The sequence below is a fragment of the Mastomys coucha genome, unplaced genomic scaffold (genome assembly GCF_008632895.1).
Source record: "Mastomys coucha isolate ucsf_1 unplaced genomic scaffold, UCSF_Mcou_1 pScaffold15, whole genome shotgun sequence".
NCBI classification, from domain to species: Eukaryota; Metazoa; Chordata; class Mammalia; order Rodentia; family Muridae; genus Mastomys; species Mastomys coucha.
The window spans coordinates 112,155,517-112,160,925 of record NW_022196897.1 but is presented as its reverse complement, the minus strand read 5'-3'; positions in this window follow the sequence as shown (position 1 = coordinate 112,160,925).

Here is a 5,409-nt window from a genome sequence, read left to right as displayed (position 1 = left end):
TCTAAAATAAAGCATAGTTTGTCTTTTTTTTGGTTTTTCGAGACAGGGTTTCTCTGTGTACCCTGGCTGTCCTGGAACTCACTCTGTAGACCAGGCTGGCCTCAAACTCAGAAACCCGCCTGCTTCTGCCTCCCAAGTGCTGGGATTAAAGGCGTGCATCACCACTGCCCGGCAGTATAGTATGTCTTAATTGACAGCCAAATCATCGGTGATGAAGCAGGTAATGTGTCGGAGGTGCAATACTTGTGCCCCATCTTGCTTTTCAGAAGGCTGAGATTTTTTAAAAAAAAAATTATTGGTTTTTCTTTATGTATATGAGTACACTGTAGCTGTCCTCAGACACACCAGAAGAGGGCATCCGATCCCATTACAGATGTTGTGAGCCACCATGTGGTTGCTGGGAATTAAACTCAGGACCTCTGGAAGGGCAGTCAGTGCTCTTAACTACTGAGCCACCTCTCCAGCTCCTGATGATTTTAATTTAATTCCGAGAAAGTAGAATTGGAGGACCCCTGGTAGCAAGCGAGGAAAGAAGCTTGTTGTTTGAGACAGGGGCTTACTATGTAGCCCTGGCTGATCTGGAACTCACTCTGTAGACCAGGCTAGCCTCGGACTCCCAAGTGCTGGAGTTAAAGGCATGCGCCTCCCTGCAGGCGCCAGCAGTTTGTATTTTAAAAGTATCAATTCTCAAGTGGCTTCCACTGTGCTCATGGAGAGCTTGGCGACCTGAGGCAGAGGTGCTCTCATTTATAAACTGCCTACTCAGGTGTCTTAAAAACCAAACAAGGCTCACTAATTCCTGGGGCTGGATACACACTTTCAATGTAGAAGACCAGAGTTCAGTTCCCAGTACCTATGTCAGGAGGTCTACAACTGCCTGTGACTCAAGCTCTGAGGGATCAAACGCCTCTAGCTTCCTCAGGCACACAAACTCACATACACAGAAACAGACACAGACAGACAGACAGACAGACAATTAAAAATGAAGTAAATCTTAAAAGAAGACTGATTCCTGCCATCCATTCCCAGAAATACTGGGCTAGTTGTTATGGGGGTGGCCCTGGGCTTTGGGGGTTTGTTGGATATTCCAGGTGATGCTAATACACAGCAATTTGGGAGACCACTGTTAAATTCACTAGATCCTAAAAGGGTCAACATGTTTCCAAGTGATTTCAAAGCACAGGCAATTGGTAAGTACTGTGCCGAGCCAGCACTTCTCAGATTTGAGTCCGTGTATGAATCAGTGGGAGGCCTTCTTTGACTCTGGGTCTGAAGGGGTGGGAGGTGGGTCAGGGCTTTACATTAAGAAACTCCCAGGCGCTGCTGCTGCTGCTGCTGTCGGTTCAGACATGCCGGTCTGTATTTCTGCCCCGTTCACTCAGTGGCCACTGAGTAATGTCAGTGAACTGTGTGATTTCTGCCCTCAGCTTCCCATCCCTCCCTTTCCTCCCCTCCTTTGAGTCCCCCCTCCACCTCCTTTCTTCCCCAGATTCACTAAGTTTGACGAGGAGGAAAAGGGTCCCAAGAGCAGTAAAAGAGTCAGAGATAGTCCTTTGTTCCTATTGAGAGTCCCAGAACACCAACTCACACAACCATAATGTACAAGCAGAGGATCTAGCTCAGACCCATGCAGGCTCCATGATTATTGATTCAGTCTCTGTGAGCCCCTATGGGTTCTGCTTAGTTGACTCTGTGGGTCAAGTTGTCTGTGGTGTCCTCTGCCTCTCTGGCTTCTACAGTCCTCCCTCTCTCCCGGGGGTTCCCTGGCTCTGCCTAGTGTTTGCCTGTGGGTCTCCGCATCTGCTCCAGTTAGCTGTCAAGGAAGCCTCTCTGATGATGACTGGGCTAGGTGAGCCGTGTGACTTTTAACAGAGAAGAGTGACAAGGTACTTTAAAGGGTTGCTTTCAGTTTTTCTATATCGAACTACACATGCATATATCTGAGAGAAAAACATAAGAACAAGGTGTGTCTTGACTCTGGGCCTTTCTTGGCTCTCCACTTTGAGGCCCTTAGATGTCAGAGCTGAGCCTCAGAGTGAGAGAACCCAGTTTGGAGGATCCAACTTCTGCTGAGTCAGCACAAATGAGACCAGTACACAGAACCATCAATTAGAATCAGAATCTGAATTTCTAACAAATTCCAATGTGAGGCTTTTTTTTTTTTTTTATGAAGACCACCACATATAGGATATGACCTTGTAAAATAAGAAAGATCAGTCATTAAAACTGGGTATCTCTCACAGATGATGGCTAACCCATGTAAACTCAGAGACTGAGGTCATTGCCTGGTGTCTTCATTCACACTGTAGAGTTGTAGTACTGGACCTGAGTGGGGGATTCTGGGGGAAGTGGGAGGCTAGAGAGGCTCATCTGGCAGGGGTCTTAGGACATTAGCTCCTAATTTCTCCTGGAAAATCTAAATCTAAAGCATGGGTCAAAGGTGGTCAGAGACCATTAGGCTTCAGTTGCAGGAGTTCTAATGTTCTGTCTAATGGTATAGGTGATATATCCTATTACCTGAAAAAAAAAATGACCCCGGTGACAGAGTGACATCATTGCTTTGACAGGATTTCATAACATGAAACTCTCAGAAATAGTCTTGGGTTAAAATTCTCACTAGTAGATCAGTCAAGCAAGGACAGGATTTTGTAATTCCCAGGTGCTGACAAATAGCAAGAACTATTCCAGATTATTGGGAAAATGTACAAGGATGTAATATATCCATTCTTACTGGCAGTCCTGGAGTCTCTTGTGCATATTTCATGCTCAGGAAATGTGTATTGCTAGACACAATAGGGGTAGTGATTTGAGTCTCAAAAGAGGGGAGGGAAGGGTAGGAAAGAGAATTCAGTCATTTAAAGCAAAAGCACTTCAACTTGATACAAGCTTAGAGTCATCAGAGACAATGGTGCCTAATCTGAGAAAATGCCTCTATGAGACCTAGATGTAAGACATTTTCTCAAATAGTGATCAATAGGGGAGGGTCCAGCCCATTGTGAGTGGTGCCACCCCAGGCAGGTGGTCCTGGTTCTATAAGAAAGCAGGCTGAGGGGCTGGAGAGATGGCTCAGCGGTTGAGAGCACTGACTGCTGTTCCAGAGGTCCTGAGTTCAATTCCCAGCAACCACATGGTGGCTCACAACCATCTGTAACGGGCATCCGATGCCCTCTTCTGGTGTGTTTGAAGATAGTGACAGTGTACCCACATACATGAAATAAATAAATAAATCTTAAAAAAAAAAAAAAAAAAGCAGGCTGAGCAAGCCATGAGGAGCAAGCCAGTACACAGCATCCTTCCATGGCCTCTACGTCAGTTTCTGCCTTCAGGATCCTACCCTGTTTGAGCTCCTATCCTGACTACTTTAGATATGGAAGTGTAAGCAGAATAAACCCTTTCCTGCTCAGCTTGCTTGGTCATGGTGTTTTATCATAGTAGAAATGCTAAACTAAGACAGTTGGATGATGAAATTAAGGATGACTGGGCTTCGCAGTGAGACCCTGCCTTGAATTCAGCCTGTATTTTTTTCTTTTAAGATTTATTTATTTATTTTATGTATATGAATACACTGTAGCTGTACAGATGGTTGTGAGCCTTCATGTGGTTGTTTGGGAATTGAATTTAGGACTGCTTACTCTGGTCAACCCCCGCTTGCTCTGGTGGAAAGATTTATTTATTATTATAAATAAGTACGCTGTAGCTGTCTTCAGATGTACCATAAGAGGGTATCAGATCTCATTATGGGTGGTTGTGAGCCACCATGTGGTTGCTGGGATTTGAACTCAGGACCTATGGAAGAGCAGTCAATGCTCTTACCTGCTGAGCCATGTATTTGCCAGCCCTGTATTTTATTTTCTAAATAACTTAAAAGAGCTCATCAGAATCTGATCAGAATTTCTGTATGACAGTCGGAGTAGTGGCTGTCCCCGTTGATGTCACTTTCACTATGATGTTTCTTTCTCTGTAGCTTCTTGGTGGGTTGGCCTAATGCAGTTTGTATTCCAATGTTCCTTGGACCCGAAGTCTGGTCGCCCCAGAGATGAGAGTCCATTAAGATTCTAAGTGATCCAGCTTGGGGTTGGAGAGGAACCACGAGAGGAGAGTGTCAGAAGAGGAAGGAGAAGCCGCAGTGGGTTGGGAGACAAGAGAACCCACGTGGCCCTGAGGGCTGCACAGTTGGAGCTAAGAGCAGCCCAGATGAAACACAGCAAGTAATAACTCGGGGTTATTGATTAGAAAGTAGAATCTAACAGCATAGAGTGTAGTATCTGCCCAGCTCTCGTGTTTAAGGCTTATTGTAAATATAAAGGTTGTGTATGTCTTTCATCTTAAATAGGCGGGGTAGAAAACTCAGGCCAAGATTTGATACACTCTACAACAGCTTCTATATAAGTCCCGAGGGCAAATGTTCTTGTAACCCTTGATATAGCTAAAAAAGAAATACTGAGCATCGTTTCAGTATAGAATTAGGATACATCAGACTTAACTACCTGTGGTGGTTTGAATAAGAATGACACTCTGGGCAGTGGTGGTGCATGCTTTTAATCCCAGCACTTGGGAGGCAGAGGAAGGCAGATTTCTGAGTTCGAGGCCAGCATGGTCTACAGAGTGAGTTCCAGGACAGCCAGGGCTACACAGAGAAACCCTGTCTTGAAAAAACAACAACAACAACAACAACAAAACCAAAAAAAAAACAAAAACAAAAAACGAAAAAGAAAAAAAAGAATGACAGCTACCCCTCCCCATGGGCTCATACTTTTGAATACTAGATCCCCAGCTGGCACAACTGTTTGGGAAGGATCAAGAGGTGTGGCCTTGTTGTAGGAGGTGTGTCACTGGAAGTGGGCTTTGAGGTATCAAAAGCCCACCCCATTCCTGGTTAGCTTTCTCTGCCCTTTTTTTTTTTTTATAACAACCTTTTATTTTTTTTTTTAAGATTTATTATTTATTATAAGTACATTGTAGCTGTTTTCAGACGCACCAGAAGAGGGCATCAGATCTTATTACAGGTGGTTGTTTGCCACCATGTGGTTGCTGGGATTTGAACTCATGACCTTCAGAAGAGCAATCGGTGCTCTTACCTGCTGAGCCATCTCACCAGCCGGGAAGTGAGCTCTTAGCTACTGCTCCAGCACCATGCCTACTTGGCCTGTTGCCATGCTCCCACCACAGTGGTCATGGGCTTTAGCCCTCTGGAACTTTGAGCCCCCAAATTAAATGTTTTCTAAGTTGTCTTGGTCATGGTGTTTTGTTACAGACATAGGAAAGTAACTAAGGCGGCACATTTAAGGACTAAGCTGACATGCCTGGCTATGATTAATGTTGTCTGCACCATGGCTAGGATGATCACAGGAAGGGGAGGAAGAGGAGGAAGGGGAGGAAGAGGAGGAAGGGGAGGAAGGGGAGGAAGGG